The sequence below is a fragment of the Herpailurus yagouaroundi genome, unplaced genomic scaffold, assembly GCF_014898765.1.
Source record: "Herpailurus yagouaroundi ecotype Mexico unplaced genomic scaffold, PumYag 163, whole genome shotgun sequence".
NCBI lineage: Eukaryota > Metazoa > Chordata > Mammalia > Carnivora > Felidae > Herpailurus > Herpailurus yagouaroundi.
Window position 1 is genome coordinate 12574465 of NW_024412404.1, and position 22531 is coordinate 12596995.

Below are 22531 nucleotides of genomic sequence, written 5' to 3' on the forward strand. Positions count from 1 at the left end.
GCAGCTTCGCCAGCACTGAAATATTCATGCCCTGAGCGCCTGGCCGGGCTCCGCGCGGCTCCCGGGGGTCGCAGCGGGACCCGGCAGGGGCCACCGCGATCCCGGCGCGCAGCGTGGAGGGGGTGGGCGGCGAGGCGCGGCCCGGCCGGCGGGGGCCGGGGAGGAGGGAGCGCGGGAGGGAGCGTCAGGAGGCGGGGTCTGGGTGGCGGGGGCCGAGCGGGGCGGAGGAAGCGAGGGAAAGTTGATCGCGGACTTGAGCGGCGGCGGCGGCGGCTCGGGAGAGAGGGGCGCGGGCTGCGCGGCGCGATGCTCGGCGACAAGACGCGTCCGACGGCGGCCGGGCGCTGAGCCGGGCGGGGCGGGGCGGCCCGGCCCCGGGCATGGAGCGCGGGGGTGCAAAGCCTCGGGACGTTTGGGGTGCGCCTCGTCCGAGCCCGCGGCGCGCCTGAAGTTGCAGGCGGCCAGCGGCGGGCCCAAGGGGACGCTGGAGCGGCCGGCGTGCCGAGGGTGAGCCTTCGTGCCGGCGGCGAGAAGCGGCGGTGGCCAGCAGCGGAGCAGGCGGCCCGTGGGGGCTGACCCGGCGGAGAGCAGAGCCCGAGGCGCGACGCGGCGCTTCTCCGCACACGGTACCGAGAGCCGCGCACCGCCCCTTCCCTCCCCGCTTCCCTCGCTTTCTCCGCGCCGTTCGCCCGCCACGCGGCGGGAAAGTTGCAGCCGTGGGGTCGCGACCGCCGCCGCCGAACCACTTGTTCCGGGCGCGGCCCTCGCCCGCGGCGAGCGCCCGGGGCCTCCTTCCGTCCCCCGCCCCTGGCCGGGGTGCTGCGCCCGGTTCCCAGCCCGCGGCCGGACGCGCGGCAACTTTGATTCCCGGGAACTCGAATTCCCGCCGGGTTGGCCTAGGGGGGACAGGCACTGCACTCCTCACCCGGTTCCTGGACATTATTAGGTCGCTTTGCTCTCTGCGCCCTGGATTGGGTCGGGTCTGGGTCTGGGCCTGGGGTGGGGAGAATTTCGGCGGTAAAGAGAGCGTCGGGATCCCACTCCCGTCCCCTTCGCGCTCTGGGTCCCCAATTGGACAGTGGAATGGGGTGGGGCGCACCGCCACCGCGGGATGGGCAGTGGCGCTGGAGGGACCTCCAGTCACGTAGCTCTGCCCTACCCTCATCACCTCTCAGTAACCGCGAGAGACCCCAGAGGACCCCCGCAACCTTCCCAAACCGATCCGGCTTTGGGGAAATGCACCCCTCGCGGAGCAGGGAGCCTAGTGCGGCTTGCACTTCGCCTCCCCAGTCAGTCCGCGGGCAGGTCCACCACCGACGGTGCTGGCTGTCCCTGGAGGCCTGCGCTCGGGATTGCTGCCCCTTATCTCCCCTGCAGGTCAGCCCGGGACGCGTGGACAGCCCGCGCGTTCCAAGGTGGTGGCGGCATCAGCCGGCGAGCTCTCAGTACCTTGCTCTCCGTGAGCCGGCACCTAGAGTCGCTGCCTCTGTGCTCGGAGCGGAGATCCGGTGCCATCGCCGCCGGCCACCGCCCCACTGCGACCCCAGTCCCCCAGCCCTGGTGTTGTCAGTGGCCACCGGGGGAAAATTAGCCTTTCCTGAGTAGTAACGCGCCTCTTCCCTCCTGCCTCTTGTCTGTACTTTGCCCTCTTAGACCAGAGGCTTTGACCCTTACCGTTCAGGCAATTAGCCAGAGCCCCCACCCCAACTTGAATTTTGAAATAAGCTGGAGAGGCACGTGAGGATCGTGTGTGCGTCCCCGCGGGCGTATTGGGTGGAGTCAGTCCCTTGCCTGGGTGGGGGTGGGCTCCAAGAGCCATGGTTGGAGCCGGGTGCGAGGTGCTGATGAGTCAGCCCATGGTGGGGAGAGCTGGCTGGAGTTAACATTTGGGTCACGGTGCAGGGGTAGGCGCACTGCGGGCAGCACCCACGGGGTGGGGGACTAGAGGTCATTCTGCCGGAGGAAGGGCCAGGAGGGGAGGGGGCTCAGCTGCGACTAGGAATGCTTGGGGAGGGTTCCCCTCTGGCGGGAGAGGGTCAGAAAGCAGAGGACCTGGATGACAGGGAGCGGGGGTACCCCATGGGCTGGAGAGATAGCGCAAGGAAGTAATGGGTGTGAGCTAGGTGGTGGGAGACAGTGAGCGAGTGGGAGGCTTGGGGCTGGCATCCTGGCCCTTATTTGGGCTGGGTCCCCATACACATGTCTGTCTTGGCCTTCCTGATCCTCAAACAGCTGGGGTCCTCACATCTGCCTGCTGAGGGGCTTGGTTTGAGGGTTCTATTGGCAGATGGTCATGTTTGCCTCCCAGATAGCTTCCGCTTCCAACAAGCCACCTTACCTGCAGTCTCACCATTTAGGGTTCATTTCTTTGAGCTTAATATTTTAAAGGGCGTCTTTCTGAAGTCCTTACTTTACATGCGCATACTTCTGGGAGGTGAAGGCATGGCGGAGCCTTGCGATCCCGAGGGTGGCCTGTGGACACACAGCATCAGTATCCCCTGGGGGCTTGGTAGAAAGGCAGACCCTTCTTTCCCATCCCAGAACTCTTGAATCAGGATGTGTATTTGATAAGATCCCTGAGTGATTTGCTCAATAAAGTTTGAGAAGCCCTGGTCCACGGTATCTTCTAGGGACATGAGCATTTCACAACCTTTTGGTGCAGAAGGAGTGTCCCACATAGGGCAGTGGATCAGAACGTGGGTTTGAGAACGAGACTGGAACTTCCTTTCCTGGATCATGCTAGGGTCGGGTAACAGTTTTCCGCTGGCGCCTCGGGGCCATCCCCTGCTAATGCCAGAAAGTGTCTGTGTTTTGGGGACCTATAAACAGAGTCACGCAGCGGCCCAGCTTTCCGTGCAGTCAAAACGTTAGTGTGTGTGCTGCCTTTGGGCTGGTGGAGAGTGGGCACGGGGCAGGGTTTCTGGAATCCGATATACTGCTCTGCCCCTAGGAGCCCTGGGGCTGGATAGAGGCTGTCCCTCAAAGGGAAGGAATTGAGTAACTGTCCTCCACTTCATCTGTCCCTCCCACACGCTGGAGGGCCTCACTGATCACACCTCTCAGCGGCCACAGGACTTACGCAGAGGGAGCTGCATACGTGTTAATCTGGGATAGCCCACGGAGGGCAGGGTACTGACCAGGCTCCACTCTCACCCCCCCCCCCCCCCAGGCTGGACATTCCACTTTTGCCGCCCTGGGGCCGGGGGAACCCCTGAGCCCCAAGACACAAGGATGATGCCAGCCAGGATGGTGGCAAGTTACCCCCTGGTCTTCTGAAGGAATAATGGCGATCCGGAAGCCATCAAGGCTGGCCTGAGCATAGAAGATTTGGCAGATTTGGCTCAGCGGCCAGGTGAGGCCAGTGGTGTCACAGGTGAAAGGTCATGGCATATGCCCCAGCCCTGTCAAAAGAGGACTGCCCTTCCCCTAAGCTGGCTTCCTTGCCAGAAAGGTGGCAAGCCTTCCGGGGTGCAGAGTGACCAGAAAGCCACGTGGGAGGACACAGGTCAGCCCGGTCGTGGGCCTGACCACGGTGACGCTGACGTGAGCCATTCCTTCGTCAATAAGAGTTCAAACCCCACTCGATGAGGAAAAGACTTTTTTTTTTTTTTACGAACCCCCAGGTTTTTAAAATTGTAATGTTTTAGAATGTAAAGCTATTTCTAAAAATTGCCTTAATTGCCTTTGAACTCGTTGATTTCGAGCAGTTACAGTGGTTTGGTGTTTTTTTTTTTAGTTCATTTTTTATTTTGAGCCCCGATTAGAGTGTTTCTTGGCGCTGGGGCCGTCTTCTTCGTGCGGGTAATAGGTGAGCAAGGTCATTCACCAGGTAGGCTCTTATGCATGGGGGTAGTTAGCCTCCAGGAAGAAAGGAGTGGGGATCAGAGGGGGTTTTTCTGTGCTCCAGCCTCGTGCGCTTACATGCATATTACTGACACTGTTTGGGGATCGCCAACCCTGGGAAGCCTTCACTGACTCCTCTCCAGCCCGTGCTCTCTCCCTCACCTCCTTCCCTGGCGCATTTTACTATTCTGCAGGGGTCTGACCCCTCCCCTGGACAGTGAGGCCCCCCGAAGCACGGGCTGTATCTTACTCCTCCTTGTATCCTCAGGGCCTGCCACGCAGGTAGACTTATGCTTGTTGACAGAATGGCCTATTGTTGCCAGGCGATCGATCCCCTACTTCTAGCCCCGCTGTTAACTGGCCCTTAACACGCAGGGCATTTGGTGTGGCCATAGCCAGTTTTCACTGTTCACGTTGGTTACTCTCAACACCGGGCAGCTTTGCCCGTCCTGCTGTGTTCTGGGCTGCAGGCATATGCCCTTGGAGCGGAGGTCCCAAACTCACGTGCCTGCGAGGGCCGGGAGGCACACAGATACACGGTGCCACGTGTGAGATGACAGGGAGTGGTGGGCACCGTGAGAACAGAAGGGCCCGGGCCCCGTACGAAAGGGGCCGCGGAAGGCAAAACCCACCTCTGCGACAGAAGACGGAATCATGGTTGCCCGGGGATGTAATGACGAGGGCACGAGGTGTGCTTCCGGAGTGCTGGAAATTTCCGTACCTTGATCTGCATATCTACATCGGTGGTGACTAATCATTTGTGCAGAAGAGTCAACTGAGAAAACTGGAGCATTTATGGGCCATATCTATTTTGGCTCAATATGAAAATAGCTCTATCGAATCCCCTTGGGCAGAAAATGCGTATCCTCACCAACTTTATTGACCAGAAGGGTGTCCGTGAGAAACTTGGCATATTTAAGAAGGAGCCACACAGAGACAGCTTTCTCGTCTTCCACTGTGAAATTTAATCTGGATCTGTCATGGGGAAGGGGGCAGGCCTCTGCCGCTCCTTGCCCGTCTCTATATTTGGGTCTCGGCCTTCGTGCTCTTAAGGCACTCTCTCGCATCGGCAGTGAACGTCCCCGTGGCTCAGTGTTTTGCCAAGGGGCATGGGAAGAGCGGACGTCGTCCTCGGCCTCAGGGGCCTCAAGCTGTGTCACGAAGGGGGATTGCAAACCTGTTCCCTTCGTAATTTTTGGAAGGCAGCTTGGAAGCAGGCGGAGAACACTGGGATTGAACACCAGTGTGTCTGCCCTTGAGCTCCGAAGCCTTGGTCTGGCATGCCGCCTTGCCCAGGCCTTAGTTTTCTCATCTGTTACATGGGAATCATTCTCAATTGCCTTGTAGGCTTGCTGTCAGCGTGAATAAGGGGAAAATGGTAGAGCGAGCCTTTTGTGTGGTGCCTGGCTCACAGGACACATGCAAAATGTAGCAGCTTTCGTTCCTACCCCTTTTGATTTAGTCATGTGTGAGGCACGTTGTAGTCTAGCAATTTCGAGAGGTTGACAGTCTGTAAGCTCATAAATTGAATTCTGCCTGAAGGCGTGTATGTGTGTGTGTGTGTGTGTGTGTGTGTGTGTGTATGTGTGTGCACGTGCGTGGCTGTGAGTTTTAATTTTAAATTAGCTACTAACAACATTAAAACGACAGCAGTTTTGCATGAAAGTCTAGGTTTCTGGCATCTGTGACTGGAGCTGGCGCTGGAGGGTCTGTGTTCCCAGTTGGCAGTTGTCGGTCGCTGCCGAATTGCAGCCTTTTATTTACTTATGTTTTTAGTTTAAAAATTCTTTGAAGCAGAGTGGAAATAGAAGTGGCGAACCTGTGCGCGTGTGCCTGCCTGTGTCGCCGCCACGCGGACGGGACGCGTTCCCAGTGCCTCGGCCGGCTCCCGCATGCCCCCTCCCAGGCAGTGTCACCCACTCCAGAAGGAGCCACTTCCGACTTCGCTCTGACTTCTGTCTCACATCCGAGGTTTGCCTGAGAGCCTCCCTTTAGATTTCGGTGAGTTCACAGCCTTCATTCTCCACGAAGCCCCACCCTCCCTGCCATCTCACATTTGATCCCTCTCTACTCATTTGCCCTTTAGCCGTTTGAGGTTGTGACCTCCATTCCAAGGGCTGGAAGGGTCCTTAGAAATAGCTAGACTCCCCCTGTTACAGGTGGGGAAACTGAGGCCCCGAGCTGGGGAATGGGCTTGTTCTAGGTCCTCTCCCCGGGTGAGGTATCTGGGCGGTGGCCGGTCAGGGGCTGAGCCCTGCTTCTCTTGCCCCAACATGAGGTGTGGAGCAGGCCAGGCAGGCCTTCGTCTCTCTTGGACCCCAGCAGCCGCGCGCCTGGCTGTGCGGTCACAGGCACCCGGAACCTCCCGCAGGCTGATCAGCCTACGAGGGAGGGAGTCTCTTGTGCCTTCTTGGAAATGCATCTTCCCCCCAGGCAGGCTGATAGCGGCACTGCTTTTCTCTTTAAAGGCCATGCTCCGGGGCGCCTGGGTGGCGCAGTCGGTTGAGCGTCCGACTTCAGCCAGGTCACGATCTCGCGGTCCGGGAGTTCGAGCCCCGCGTCGGGCTCTGGGCTGACGGCTCAGAGCCTGGAGCCTGTTTCCGATTCTGTGTCTCCCTCTCTCTCTGCCCCTCCCCCGTTCATGCTCTGTCTCTCTCTGTCCCCAAAAAATAAATAAACGTTAAAAAAAAAAAAATTTAAAGGCCATGCTCCATTTGGAGAGGACCTGAGATGCCATTTGTGACAAGGGCCCTGCGTGCCACCTTGATTGCCTCTGTTTCTGACAGAAGGCTGTAATTTGGGAGCCAGTGAAAGTGAAGGAGGGAGGGAAGGAGAGGAGAGAGCGAGAGAGGGGGAGGAAACAGAGAGAGGGAAAAAAAGAAACCCAGGGTGGCTGGGACCATGTCTGGGTATCCATTTGTATCACTGGTCCTGTCTGCAAGGGATACTGACTTTTCCTGGCTTCTAATTAGGGAACCAGCGGTGATGGAACTCGAAGCCTTACTGACCCTTCTACGGAGGCCCGTGGCTTCCTGTTAGAGGGCGATCTTCGGGTGGAATGCCACTGGGAAACCAGCACGTCCTGGGCAGTGGGGCAGAAAGTCCTTCCAAACTCATCCTCCTTTATATTTTAGGGTCTCATGTGCACTGTTGGGGAGGCCTCTCATCCAGCCATTCGGTCAGCGGGTACTGAGCATCACGGTGTTCTAGGCTAGCTCTATCCTCTATCTATCAGGGATTCATGCCGAGAATCTGCAGCATGGCTGGCCCATAGAAATATAATGCGAGGGGCCCCTGGCTGGTTCAGTTGATTGAGCATCCGGCTCTTGATTTTGGCTTAGGTCATGATCCCAGGGTCGTGGGATTGAACCCTACCTTGGACTCTGTGCTGAGAGTGGGGCCTGCTTAAGATTCTTCCCGTCCCTCTGCTCCTCTCCCCTGCTCTCTCTTTCTCTCTCTCTCTCCCTCTCTCAAATTAAAAAAAAAAAAAAAAAAAAAGAAATATAATGCGAGCCACAAATGCAAACCACAGGTGTGGTTTTAAATTTTCTAGTAGCCACTTAAAGAGTTACAAGAAATAGGTGAAATTACTTTTGATAATCTATTTTGTTTAACCCAGGACATCTAAAATATTATCATTTCGTGGGGCGCCTGGGTGGCTCAGTCGTCGGTTAAGCGGCCGACTTCGGCTCAGGTCATGATCTCGCACGGTCCATGGGTTCGAGCCCCGCGTCGGGCTCTGTGCTGACAGCTCAGAGCCTGGAGCCTGTTTCGGATTCTGTGTCTCCCTCTCTCTGACCCTCCCCCGTTCATGCTCTGTCTCTCTCTGTCTCAAAAATAAATAAATATTAAAAAAAAATTTTTTTTAAATATTATCATTTCAACATATTATCAATATAACAAGTTATTATTTGTTGTATATTTTACTTTTTTTTTTTTTTTTTGTACCAAGCCTTTGGAATCTGGTGTGTGTGTTGCATTTAGAGCACATCTCAATTTCGACTGGGTACATTCCAAATGTTCAGTGGCTCCCTGTGGCTGGTGGCTACTGTGCTGAACTGGGAGAGGAAGTCGGGTAATAAAGACACACCCGAGCCTTTTACAGATGGCCCCAGGTGCTACGAAGAAGACAGGTGACAACAGACACGTAAAGGCAGAAAATAGGGTGGTTGGGCTCCGGAGGCCTCTTGGTGGATGGGAAGACGTGGGCCATCTGTGTGGACCTGAGCCCTGGCAGGGCTGGGGAGGGGGTGGTAGGAAGGAGGGGCCCAGGTGTCCACTGCAGCCCCCACCATCCCCCACAGCACGCAGGACACCAGGCTTACTGAGCATATGACACCATGTCCCTGTCCATAGGAGATCCGAGTGGAGTGGGCCTGACATGGAGACTAATACTTTAGAAAAGCACTTTATCTCTGGGGTGTGTGTGTGTGTGTGTGTGTGTGTGTGTGTGTGTTTCCCCCATCTTCTCTGCACACTTCCCATGAGAAAGGTAAGGATTAAGTTCATCTGCCCCTTGCTATTTTATGCTGGGGAGTTTTCAACCCAGCGAGGATGGCAGCCTGGAAAGCTGGGAAGTCGCTTGCATTGTGGAGCATTTGGCATCACGTCCTCTGGGGAGAACGGCTGGCCTGTCTGCAGTGGGGAGGGGGCGGAGGGGCTCAGGTGCCCAGGGACGGGGGTGATCCGGAGACCTGGAAGCTCGTCTCCTTTCCCGGACCGGGAGGTGGGAGCGGAGCCGGGAGGGGATCCTGGGGCCCTTGAAGAAGAGCCCGTGGGCAGATTGCTCTGGGGCTGGGGAAATGCAAACCTTACTTGCTGTCTGGACTTTACCCGTGACTGACCGGGACCAGGGCGGACATTCAGGTGCCTACGGCTTCCAGACGGCAGACGTTAAAGGACAGACTGGCTGCTGCATAGGCCCTGCGGCGAACTGCACATGCCCACCCCGTCTAAAGGGGGTGCCAACGCTTGCATTCTCTCCCGTGCTTGTCAAGCTGGAAGGCAGGCCAAGCGTGGCCATGCGCTGACTCCAAAATTATCTAGAAGTGCAGATTTTAAGAAATGCAAAATTTTGGTATTCTCAATGTTAGCAACTAATTCAAGTATTTAAAAACACCATGAGGCCATTCATTCATTTATCAAATACTTACTGAGCCCTTACTGTGTGCCAGGCACTGTTCTAGGCCCCTGGGACCAATCGGTGGCCCCTGCCCTTGTGGGATGTATCTTATAGGGAAAACCCTTCAGCAAGCTGCATGTGGCCCATGGATGACCAGTTTACTGTGACCTCTGTCATAGACTTCTAGAGCATCAGGACTGGTAATAATAACAGAAAACACTTCCTAAGCGTTAACTGTATGCCAGGTCCTGGTCTTAGCACTTCCTCAGTCCCAACAATAGCCCGGTGAGATAGGGATTGCTGTTACTCGTACCTTACAGGTGGCAGACCTGAGGCACAGAGAGGTTAAGCAGTTCACCCAAAGTCACATAGCTAGCAGGTGATGCAGTAGAATCTGAGCAAGGCGGTCAGACTCCTTAATCTTCAGTCTGTGCTTCATCCTGCACTGGGCTTGGAGAAGGCCAGAGCCAAATTCCTGATTACACAGATGGACAATGAGCTCAGAAAGGACAAGTGACCCACCTCGGGCCTGCACAGAGGCAGCAACAGGGCTAGACTCGGAGTCTAGCCCGTCGTGTGTGTTCAGTGCCGTCTGGACCTTACCTGTGACTGGCCCTGGTTTGGGTCATTCAGGTGCCTACAGCACCCAGGCATTTAAAGAGAGTGAGGCTGGGCAGTGATTTAAACGTCCATGGGGTTGAACAACAGGGCATCTCCCTGGCTCAGGGCATCTGCCCTGATGGGGTTGCCCCCATCCCAGAGGGTCATGTCTTCGGTGGTTTCTGCACTTGCCTGGACCTGGAGACCCCAGCCGGACCCCCAGCTCTTCCCACCTGTAAGGCCTGCGGGTCGAATGCAATGACTCCTGGTTGAATCCCACCCCACACTGCCCCTCAGCTGTTGGCCTGGCTGGCGACTAGCTACCCGCAGTGTTTCAGGCCAAGTGTGAAGGTGCTTGGCGAAATGTATTGTGATATGTAGAAACTGCAATCAATCAATCAATCAATCAAATATTTGTTAGTTATCACTATGTATGGATGACTTAAACTATGTGGGATTTATAAGATGTATGCAGATAGATATTTAAATAACATGAAAATCTCTGAACCCAACAGCGGTGTCTTCGAATGGCTTAATGACTTACGCCCACTCTATCAATTTGGTGCCCATCTTTTGGGGAGAGTGTACGAGTCAGCACATATTTATTAAGCATAATAAATAAAAAAAATTTCTAAAGTACAGAAAGAGACAAGACAGGACCCTTCCTTTCTGTGGGCTCTCACACTTATTCAGAGTACCGTACTGGGGACAGCTGATACACTGTGTGTGTGTGTGTGTGTGTGTGTGTGACAGAGAGGAGGGGGCCTGCAGCTACCTTTGGAAATGTTAGCATCTCAAGCCTAACTCAGCCAAGGTGTTCCTTCTTTGCTCTTCCTCACTGACCCCAAAGCTCTCCTCCTTCCTCGAAGTGCAGGTTGACGCCTGGGGGCTGAATTAGCACCGGGATGGCTGCATCCTAACAAGGGGGTGGGAAGGGCATGGGGGGGGGGGTAAAGAGTGGGGATTGCCGCAGGCTAGGCCTGCCAGGCTGCTTGACCTGCCAAGCCGAGCCCGAGGGCTGTTGGAAACTGGAGCTCAGGCCGGAAGAAGGGAGCCCATGAATAATACAGCGGGAGGGAGGCTGTTAACTAGGTGACCTGGTTGCACCTGCGTGTTTCACAGCTTCCTCGGGAGGTGCCCCGAGGAGGGCCTGGCTGTCAGGCGAGGGCAGAGGGGAATGGGAAAGGCCAGGCGGAGACACAGCTTCTCTGTTATCCTTTCATCTCTCTGGCTTAGAAGTTCTTTGCGCTAACAGCTCGCTCTCCGTCTGACTTTGACCCACATGGCCTTGGCTGTGCGTGTGCACGTGTTCTCACAAACAGGTGCGCTGCAGTGGGCACACCTGGTCCCTCCTCAGCAATGGCCGAACGTAAGGGTGGTCCTTCCCTTATGCCCTGCCCCCGGGCCGGATTTCCAGGGCTTTTAGGCGAACTGGGTGTCAGGCCTGCCCTGGTCTCTGGCATGGATGTGCCGTGTCACCTTTGCCAGGGTGGCCCCCTGTCTGGGCTGCTTCTGGTTGCCATGGACATAGGACTGTTTTGTCTCCCCGGGCTTGGGCCTCCGACAAGCCAGGACTGTTTGATGTAAGCCGGAGGCGGGTAACTCTGACTTTCTCTTCGGATGCTGTGGGGTCTGTCGTTTTAAGTGTTTGTCACTGGAGCCCGGCTACGGCCACCCAGACCTGGCACCAAGGAGCTTCTGTACCGGCAAACCCCCCCGGAAAACAAAGAGAGCCCCTGGCAGAGACGAGGGCCCCTTCCAGGCAGAGCAAAGGGCATGTGCTTAAACTGCAGCAGGACAGCTTAAAGGCAGATTCAAGAAGAAACTTGTGACACAGCCTGTCAGGTGAGGGGTGGAGAGTCCGAGATGCTAGAATTCATTCCCAGAGGAGGCTGGCTTTGCCTTGAAAGGAGCTGTTTCCAGACCCGTGGGCTGGGGGTGGGAAGCAGAGGGACCCTGGCCAATGCCTACAAGGGGAACAGGGGCCCCCATCCCGCACCTCCTCTTTGTCCTGAGTGCTGTCAGCGGGGGTCTGACCTCTGAGAAGGTCCCAGGCCCTCCTCTACAGGATAAGGAAGGAACTTGCCCCCAACCCAGGCATTGGCCCCAGCTGGCTTCCCCAGGCTTAGGAGCCCAGACCCAGTGGCCGGGCCTGCCTGCTGTGTTTTAGTTTAGAACCGGGTTGGGGCAGGGGGTGGGGGGGATGGTTCAAGACATTACACACCTCATCCCTGTCCACAGACACACAGACGCATTGCCAGCCTGGAAAGATGGCAAGCATCTCTTCATTTGTGCTTGGCCTGGGCGGTGTCCCCGGGGCCCCCGGCACGAGGCCTCATCGGTGGGCTCATGGCTGAAACAAAGTGTTTCTGAGCCAGACTACCCAGGTTCGAATCCTAGCTCTCCTAATTATTAGCGGTGAGGCCTTAGGCAACTCAATAAATCATTCTTTTCTTTGGTTTCCTCATCTGGAAAGTTGGGATAACTGCAGTATCGACTTCACAGGGTTATTGGAAGGACTAAATGAGTTGCTGCATGTAAATTGCTTAGAAAAAGTGCCTGCCGTATAGTAAATGCTCAACAAATGCTATTATTATGTATTATCTCAGCTCCTGCATTCTGGAGGCTCACGGCCTTGCAGGCTGCCTGGGGATGTCAGGAATAACTATTATATCGATGAGAAAGGCTGTGTAGGTTCAAAGGAGGGTGGGGGAGGGGATTGGCAGTCTTGGAAGGCTTCGTGGAGGAAAGGGCTCCCTTGTCCAGAGGCTGTGGCTTTTCTCTGTGCCCACTGGCACTGTGCTCCCACGGTAGGCAAGCAAAAAGAGAGGCAGGGCACTGTAGTCTTTAGGAGAACTGATGGTGCCTATCCAACTGGGGCTTTTTAGCCAACTTTTTAATTGGAGTAAAACACATAAGAAAAGTCTCCAAATCATACAGCTTGAATTATTACAGTGACCACTCCCATGAAACTGCTGCCCAAACCGAGAAAAAAAAAAATATATCAGAAGCCATCTCCCTGTCATCAGTCCCCAAAGGTAACTGCTAGTCTGACTTCTAGTGTCATACGTTCGTGTTGTCTCTTTTAAACTTTATAACATTTAATCATGCGGTGTGTTCTCTTTGTGATGTTTTCTCTTATTCGGCTTATTTGTGAGATTTATCCTGTCGTGTATAGTTACACTCATGCATTCTATTTACTGTGTAGTATCCATTGTGTGAATATTCCACAGTTTACCCATTCTACTGTCGATGGACAATTGGCTTGCTTCCGGTTTTTGGCTGGAAAGGATGTTATGATTGTTGGTTATGTGTCTTTTGGAATAGCTATATGTTTATGCAAATTTTGTTGGGCGTATTTGACTGTCTGTGTACCAATACACACTTTATAGTGTAACTACTATAGCTTTGTACATGTAGTCTTGATATCTAATAGTATAAACCCCCCAGCTTTGTTCGTCTTCCACATTTTTGTTTACTTTCGGTTCTTTAAATTTCTATATAAATTTTAGAGTTGGCCTTTGAGGGGTGCCTGGGTGGGTCAGTCGGTTAAGTGTCCGACTCAGGTCATGATCTCACAGTTCGTGGATTCGAGCCCCCACGTTGGGCTCTGTGCTGAGAGCCCAGCTCAGAGCCTGGAGCCTTGTTGGGATTCTGTCTCTCTCTCCCTCTCTCTGCCTTTCCCCTGCTTGTGCTCTGTCTCTCTGTCTCTCTCTCTGTCTCTCAAAAATAAACATTAAAAAAAATTTAGAATTGGCTTTTGAAATTCCATAAAATCCCTGCTGATTGAGACCGGCTCAAAAATATGTAGGTCAACGTGAGGAAACTTGACATTTTTACAACATTTAAGTTTTCTGATCCAGGGATAAGATAAGCTCTTCCATTTACCTCGGTCCTAGTAAACTTCTTTTAAGAATGCATTTTATTTGTCTGTGTAGAGGCCTTACACTTTTTTTATTAGATTGCTTTGCATGTGTATTATGTTTTATACTATAATAAATGCTATTTAAATATTTTTCATTTCGGGGCGCCTGGGTGGCGCAGTCGGTTAAGCGTCCGACTTCAGCCAGGTCACGATCTCACGGTCCGTGAGTTCGAGTCCCGCATCAGGCTCTGGGCTGATGGCTCAGAGCCTGGAGCCTGTTTCCGATTCTGTGTCTCCCTCTCTCTCTGCTCCTCCCCCGTTCATGCTCTGTCTCTCTCTGTCCCAAAAATAAATAAACGTTGAAAAAAAAATTTTTAAATATTTTTCATTTCTAATTGTTTCTGGCATATAGAAGTACAATTGATTTTTAAAATATTTCCCTGTATCCAACAACCTTTGTTAAATTTACTTATTAATTCTAAATGTTGACAGAATTTACTTTTTAACATCTAGAATCATGTGTTTTATAAATAACAATTTTTTTTATCTTCCTTTCCAATATATTTTTTTCTTGCCTTATTGCAATGGCTAGGATTATCAGCATAATATTGAATAGAAGTGATGATAGTGGGCATGTTTATTTTGATTCTGGTGCTGAGGAGAAAGTCTTCAATATTTCACCATTAAGTATGATGTTCTCTGTAGGTTTTTTATAGATCTCATTTATCACATGAAAATTAATTTTTTTTCTTACCCCCCCCCCCCCCAAAATTGTGGTAAAATATTCTTAACACAAAATTCACCATTTTAATTATTTTCAGTGGATAGTTCAGTGGTATCGAGTATCTTCACAATGTTGTGCAAACATCACTACTATCCATTTCCAAACTTTTCATCACCCCAAACAGTAACTGTGTAAACTCTGTGCCTTTTAAATAATAACTCTCCATTCCCTCTCCCCTAGACCTTGGTAACCTCTATTCTACTTCCTGCCTCTATGAATCTGCCTGTTTTAGGTATCTCGTATAAAGAATCATAAAATATTTGTCCTTTTGGCTTATTTCACTTAACATAATGTTTTCAGGGTTCATTCATGTTGTAGCACTTGTCAGAATTTCATTTTCTTTTTAAGGCTAAATATTATCCCCTTATATGTAGGTATAGACCACACTTTGTTCATCCATTCCTCTGTTGAAGGGCATCTGGATTGTTTCCACCTCTGGTTACTGTGTATCATGTTGCTGTGAACATTGGTGCACACGTATCTGTTTGAGTCTCCACCAGCAACTCTTTTGAGTATATCGAAGAGTGAAATTCCCGGATCATATGGTAATTCTACATTTGATTTTTTTCAGTTTATTTATTTATCTTTGAGAGACAGAGGGAGAGAGAGAGAGAGAGAGAGAGAGAGAGAGAGAGAGAGAGCACACGTGAGGCAGAGAGAGGGGGAGAAAGAGAACCCCAAGCAGGCTCTGTGCTGCCAGTGCAGAGCCCCATGTGGGGCTTGAATTCGTGAACCATGAGATCATGACCCAAGCCGAAGTCAGAGGCTCAACCGACTGAGCCACCCAGGTGCCCCTTTTGCACTCTGTTTTTAGATGCATGAAAGTTTTTCAATTTTGAGGATGTCTGCTTTATCGTTTTTGCTGTTGCCAAGAAATCATTGCCCAATGTCAGTGTCACAGCCAAGAAATCATTGCCAAATCCAATGTCGTGACGATTTTCCCCTAAGCAGTTTATAGTTTTAGTTCTTATATTTAGGTCTTTGGTGGGTTTTTAGTTAATTTTTATATATAGTGTAAGGTAAGAGTCCAACTTGATTCTTTTGCATGTGGATGTCCAGTTTTCCCTGCATCATTTGTTAAAAAGACTGTCCTTTCCCCAGTGAAGAGTCTGATACCGTTGTCACAAATACATTAACCGTGGGTGCAGTGGCTTATTGCTGGGCTCTGGGTTCTGTTCCAGTCATCCAGTCCTTACATCAGTGTCACACTGTTTTGATTACTGTAGCTTTGTAGCAAGTTTTGAAACCAGGAAGTGTAAGTACTCCAACTTTGTTCTTCTTTTTCAAGATTGTTTTGGTTATTCGGGGATCTTCTGAGATTCCATATAAGCCTTAGGATGAGTTCTCCTACTTCTGCAAAAAATCACCCAGTGGGATTTTGGCTGCATTAAATGTGTAGAATGCTTTGGGTGGTATTATATCTCAATAACGTTCAGTTCTTACAGTCTGTAAACGCGTAATGTCTTCCACTTATTTATGTCTTCTTTAGCTTCTTTCAGCAATATTTGGTAGTTTTCAGTGTGCAAGTCGTTTGCACCCTAGGTTAAATTTATTCTTAACTATTTCACTCTTTTTGATGCTATTGTAAATGGAACTGTTCTCTTAATTTTCTTCTCTTCAGGTTATTTATTGCTCGCGTATAGAAATACAGCTTACTTCTGCCCATTGCCTTTGTATCTTGCAACTTTGCTGAATATATTCATTACCTCTGACGGCATTTTAATGGAACCCTTGGAATTTTCTACATAAAGATCTTGTCATCTGTGAAGGGAGGTCATTTTGGAGTTGGACATTTCTTGCCTAATTACCCTGACTAGAACTTTTAATACTATGTTGAACGGAAGTGGTAATAACAGGCATCCTTGTTTTGGTCCTGTTACTTACACCTTTAGCCATTTAGTATGATGTTAGCTGTGCGTTTTTCATCGATGGCCTCTTGTACTCTTCTATTCCTTTTTGGTTTGAGTTTTACCATAAATGCGTGTGGAAGTTTGTCAAATGCATTTTTGCATCTTTTGCAATGAACATACAAGTTTTCTTCCTTCTGTTGTGGCAAATTACATTGACTGATTTTCAAAAGTTAACCAATCTTGCATTCCTGGACTAAACCCAACTTTGTCATGATATATTATCCTTTTCATAATCCCTTGGCTGCTAATAGAATGGCTACAGCAGCATCCTTTGACTATATTTTTCATGGTGTATGTGAATTATTCATATTCTGTTTAAGTTTTTTTTAAATCTGTGTTCATGAAACAGATCACCTGTGATTTTACTGTCTTATGACATCTTTGTCAGATTATACCTTGCAGTTATGCTCGCCTCATGATATAAATTGGAAACTGTTAACTCCTTTTTTGTTTTTCTGCAAGAGCAGGGATAAGATTTGTGTGTTTGTGTGTTTGTTGTTTTTTTTCTTTAACTTAAATGTTTTAGAAAAATTCCATAGAGGAGCCGTGTGAACTTAGATTTCTTAGTGGGAAGGTTTTTGATTACAGTTTCTATTTCTTTAATAGAAATAGGATTATTTATATTTCTGCGTTCTTCTGTGTCAGTTTTGGTAAACTGTATTTTTTGAGGACTTTTTCTATTTTATATAAGTTTTTTAATGAATTGAATAATCTTTGTACCCTCTGTGCAATCTGCAATGATACTTTCTTTTTCGTTCATGATATCGGGAATATGTGCCTTCTCTCCCGTTTTCTTCAGCGTCTTGCTGATTGCTGGATTTCTCAATTTTGTTAGTCTTTTCAAAAATTACTTTTGTTTTTACTGATTTTTGTCTGTGTAATTTTTAAAAATTTCCTTACTTTCTAGTCTTATTAAAACTTTTTTCATTCCCTTTCTAGTTTCTTTGGGTTTAATTTACTTCTTAAAAAAATTTTTTTGAGGGGCGCCTGGGTGGCTCAGTCGGTTAAGCGTCCGACTTCAGCCAGGTCACGATCTCGCGGTCCATGAGTTCGAGCCCCGCATCGGGCTCTGTGCTGACGGCTCAGAGCCTGGAGCCTGTTTCAGATTCTGTGTCTCCCTCTCTCTGACCCTCCCCCGTTCATGCTTTGCTCTCTCTGTCTCAAAAATAAATTAAAAAAAAATTTTTTTTGTTTGAGTTAGGTACATTGATGATTGCTTTTAAGATTTTGTTCTTTTGTAAAATCTGAATTTAAGGGCATAAACGTTAAGCACAGAATTTGTCCCATTTTCATTACCGTATGGTCCAAAACATTTGCTGATTTCTGTTGTAGTTTCTTCTTTGACTTAGGGGTTTTTATTCCATTGTGTTTACAAGTGCATTGCTTCATTTCCAAACATTTGGGGATTTCCTCACTTTTTTTCGTGGTTGTTTTTGAGCCTAATCTGCTATGATCAGATCACATACTTTTAATTATTTCATTTCTTTGAAACATCTTGAAAGTCCCTTTATGGCCCCGCATGGTGGATTCTGGTAAGTTTTCCGTTGCCTCACCAGAAGAATGTTTATTCTGTTATTATATGCAGTGTTTAATTTGGTCTGTGAGGTCAGATATGTAAATCATGTTTAGATGTTGGTCTCCTTACTGATGTGTCGTCTCCTTTTTTTTTTTTTAATTTTTTTTCAACGTTTATTTATTTTTGGGACAGAGAGAGACAGAGCATGAACGGGGGAGGGGCAGAGAGAGAGGGAGACACAGAATCGGAAACAGGCTCCAGGCTCTGAGCCATCAGCCCAGAGCCTGACGCGGGGCTTGAACTCACGGAGCGTGAGATCGTGACCTGGCTGAAGTCGGACGCTTAACCGACTGCGCCACCCAGGCGCCTCTCCTTTTTTTTTTTTTTAAATCAGTTTCTGAGAGAGATGCATGGAAGTCTTCCACTGTGTTTGTGGGTTTGTCTGTTTCTCTTTCTAGTTTTGTGCATTTTTGTTTTCTATATATCGAAGCTGTGCTAGCAGGCAAGTAAAAATTTAGAATTTGATTATCTCCCTACTTTCCTTATCTCCAGGTGATTTCCTGGTGGATTTACCCTCTGATCCTGTTGAAATGTCGGTCTTTGAAATGTCTATCCTCATTTCTGATGATCTTGGTAGCTTTTTCCTCGAAGTGCAACTTGCCTGCTGTTAGAGCACCTCCGCCAGCTTTCTCGTGATTGGATTTTGCGGGGCGTAACTTTTTTTATCCTTTTGCCTTCAGTGTTTATGTGTCCTTATAGTCAAGGTGTGTAATTTGTAAACATAATGTGGTATTTTAAAATCCAGCCTGATTATCTTTGTCTTAATTTGAATATTTCATTTGTTGTTGAAGTAATTACTGGTATATTTCTGTTATGGCCATTATCTTCATAGTTTTCTAAAAATTTTTTTTTAATGTTTATTTATTTTCAGAGAGAGAGGGGGGAGGGGCAGAGAGAGAGGGAGACACAGAATCCGAAGCAGGCTCCAGGCTCTGAGCTGTCAGCATAGAGCCCGACGCGGGGCTTGAACACACAAATCACGAGATCACGACCTGAGCTGAAGTTGGACCCTTAACCTACTGAGCCACCCAGGCGCCCCTCTTCACAGTTGTTTTCTATTTCCCACTTACTTAACTGCGCCCCTTTACTACTTTATTGCCTTCTTTTGGATTCCTTGGGTATTTTTTATTGTTCAGTGTTCCCCTCTATTAGCTTGTGTATGCAGTTTCTTTACTCTTCATGCAGCGGCTACTCTGGAGACTATAGCCAGCATCCTTAACTTACTCGAGTGTTTTTTTTACTGCCTCTCAGAGAGTGCTAGTCTTTAGAACACTTTAACTCCATTTACTCCCTTCCTGCCTCTTCTGGTAATGTTGTTGTAAGTTTTTTTTTTTTTTTAATGTATTTATTTTATTTATTTATTTATTTATTTATTTATTTATTTTTGAGAGAGAGAGAGAGAATGTGCTAGTAGAGGAAGGGAGAAGAGAGAGGGAGACACAGAATCCAAAGCAGGCTCCAGCTCTGAGCTGTCAGCCCAGAGCCCGATGCGGGGCCTGAACCCATGAACTGTGAGATCATGACCTGAGCCGAAGTCAGACGCTTAGCCGACTCAGCCACCCAGGTTGCCCATGTTGTTGTAAGTTTTAATCGTGTGTGTATTTTATATTCCACAAGACATTTATTGTTTTTTTTTCCTTTTAGTCAATATTCATTTGCTTACATATTTACCCTTTTTGATGATCTTTATTCTTCACTGTATTTCCTATTTTCCTGTGGACTACTTTTCCCATGGCCTACAGATTGCTCCTCTCGGTGCAAATATGTTGTTTAATTTTCTCTTTTTGTGCGTCTGGAAAGGTATTTATTACATTGTCACTTTGGGAGGATGTTTTCATTGAATATAAAATGTCCTTGTCACACTTTATTTTTTTAAAGCCTTATTTATTTTCAGAGAGATGGCACGAGTGGGGGAGGGGCAGAGAGAAAGGGAGAGAGAGGGGTGGGGGAGAGAGTGAATCCCAAGCAGGTTCCACCCTGTCAACACAGAGCCCAACATGGGGCTCGATCCCATGGACCATGAGATCATGATCTGAAACCAAATCAAGAATTGGCCGCTTAACTCACTGAGCCACCCAGGCGTTCCTCTTGCCACACTTCAAAGATGTCATTCCATCCTTTGTTTTCTGCTTTCTGTAGTTTCTTTCGGAAAGTCAGGTGTAAGTTTTATTAGCAGCTTTGAAACTAATGTTTCTTCTCTCTGGCTTAATTTTTTTTTTTTTTTTTTTTTTTGCCTCTTGATCTCAAGAGTTTTACTTCATTTTATCCTGCTTTGTATTCGTGGCATTTATCTAATCTGTAGCTTGCTATTTTGAATCAATTTCAGAAGATTCCTGGTCAATATCACTTCAACTATCGTTTCTGCCCTACGGTCTCTCTTTCTCTTTGGCACTGCAACTAATACCTGTAGTAGACATTTTCACCATATCCCATGTATCTCATGACTTATCTTAAAAATCAATGTTTTCTGTGTGTTTTTCTCTCTGTGCTTGGGTCTGGTTATTTTCTGCTGGCCTATTTTCAGTTCACTTATCTTCTTTTCAGCTGTGTCTAATTCACTGTCATACCCATCTAGTGAGACCTCAAATTCCATTATATTATTAATTTCTGGAATTTTTAATTTATTTTGTAGATTTGAATTCTCAGATGAAATTGCCCATCTTGTCAACTATTTGCCTGATTATACCAACCCCTGTTTTTATTTATTTTTTATTTTTTGAGAGAGAGAGAGAGAGTGAGAGAGAGCACGTTTGTGCACATATGAGTGGGGGAGGGGCACAGAGAGGGAGAGAGAGAATCTTAAGCAGGCTCCACATTCAGCACAGAGCAGCTCCAGCTGGGGCTTGATCTCACGACCTTGGGATCATGACCTGAGCTGAAATCAAGAGTTGGATGCTTAACCACCCGAGGCACCCAGGGGCTCCACTAATCCCTATTTTTAAAGCCCACATTTGATAACTCCAGCATGTGGGTTACCTATGGGCTTGCTTCTATTCTCTGTTTTTTCTCTTAGTCCTGTCTATGCTATGGTTGGCAATTCTTATACGAATGTCAGTCACTTTGTGTGACAACCTGTAGAGACTCTGGATGCTGCTACTTTACTTCACAGAGGATTCACCTTATCATCTGGTGGGCGGTACAGCAGCCAGTCACCATAATCTGGTCAGGGACAGGGCTGACTCAGGACTGAGTTAAAGTCTTTATAATGCTTGAGTTACCTTTGGTGCATAGACACTTTGGGAGCAACCCTGCAGGGGTCTTTAACCGAGAACCTGGATATTAACTGAAGCCACTTCTCCTGTTACTCCCGTACTCCATTTTTGCCTCCTCGATAACACGAGTCAGCTAAAAACTCCATTCTACTGTTCAGCTGCTCTCTGCTTAGTTCCTGAGCCTCCCTCCACAGCTTATGAAGTGGCAAACACCTTGAGGGGAAAATTGGTGTTGAGTGCTGAATTCACTTCTCTGTGCCTCCCTTCTCTCTGGGATCTTGGATCCTTAAGTGTGCTGGCTGCCTTTTTCGCCTCAAATTCCAGTTTTTATTTCCCCAGGCTCACAGGATGGCCAAAATTCCGCTGGCTTCCCCGCTCTCATTTCTTGCCAAAGCCCTGAGTGGAAAAGAGGCTCCTAGAATGTTGGGCTGATCTCTGGGAGCTCCCCTTTTCTCTGGATGTTTGCACCTAAGGTTCTGTCTGCCCTGACACCTCTCTAGTGCTTTCAAGCCGACTTTTTTTTGGTCCAGATTTTTCTAGTGTCGTCAAGATCCTCAGTCTGCTCCAAGTGACTGCCTCACAGCACAAGGTAGAATAGGACCCAGTTGGGATTTGAATCTCAGTTCACTCATTTCCTGGCTGAGCAACCTTGGGTTCATGACTTCTTTCTTCTTTTAGCCTCAGTTTTGTCACCTGTGAAATGGGTATAATAATCATTGCGTCTTTTTTTTATCAGATGGTTGTGAGAACTGAATAATAAACGCAATGCTTGACCAGATAGTATGTGCTCAATAAATGATAGCTCTCCCCATCACCATCACCATCTCTGTCCTTGTTGTTGTTGAATGATGAAGTAAGTAATATCTCTGGCGAGGTGTCATAGGGTGTCCTTAGTATGACTTGAGGGGACTGAGGGTCAGCGTTCTTCTATGGCCTCAGCACGGATTCGGCCACCCCCCCCCCCCCCCCCCCCCCCCCCCCCCCCCGCCGCCCCCCTGCCCTGCAGACCCGTGCACACTCTCCTCCACTTCCTTGCCTTCCCCCTGAAGCATCAGATTGCGCACAGCTTTCTTCCTAGCGGGGCTGGCTCTCGCGCTGCTCGTGCTGCGGGAATCGGCTCTCTGCAGATTGAAGGGAACCTAAGGGAGGATGAAAATGAAGAGGCATCCCCTCGGCCTCCACCCTGCCGCTGCTCCGTGTCACCCTCAACCCATTAGTGTGCCCATGCCCACGCTGGCGGGTAGGGGAAAGACACTGGGGACTGCTCCCAGGCCCTTTAAGAAGGACGTGCAGAGACCTCTTCCCCAGGGAAAACCCCTAACCCATAGGAAGAAGGGCATTGGAGGGCACCTGGATGTGAAAAGCCACTTGAAGCTTTGTGTGGTTTTCATTCTCCTAATTTCCCCCTGACATTCTATCATGAACGGTTTCTTATTTTTTTAATTTTTTAAAAATTAAAACGAATATTTTTTTTTAAATTTATTTTTGAGAGAGAGAGAGAGACAGAGTGAGTAGGGGAGGGGCAGAGAGAGAGAGGGAGACCCAGAATCTGAAACAGGCTCCAGGCTCTGAGCTGTCAGCACAGAGCCCGAGGCGGGGCTCGAACCCACAAACTGCGA

The 22531-nt window shown here is 49.2% G+C and overlaps 1 protein-coding gene across 9 annotated transcripts in view; it reads left to right on the forward strand.

Annotated features, from left to right (window-relative positions):
• The first annotated feature begins 359 nt into the window (after positions 1-359).
• CDH23 (cadherin related 23) overlaps positions 360-22531 on the forward strand; it is a 420227-nt gene continuing 398055 nt past the window's right edge. For 5 of the 9 annotated variants that reach the window (XM_040485289.1, XM_040485299.1, XM_040485290.1 and 2 more), the window contains exon 1: positions 363-626. The gene's annotated coding sequence lies outside the window, so the exon portion shown is untranslated. Of the gene's footprint in view, positions 627-22531 lie in introns of all 9 variants that reach the window. The other 4 variants (XM_040485294.1, XM_040485295.1, XM_040485296.1 and 1 more) reach the window with 2 other exon arrangements.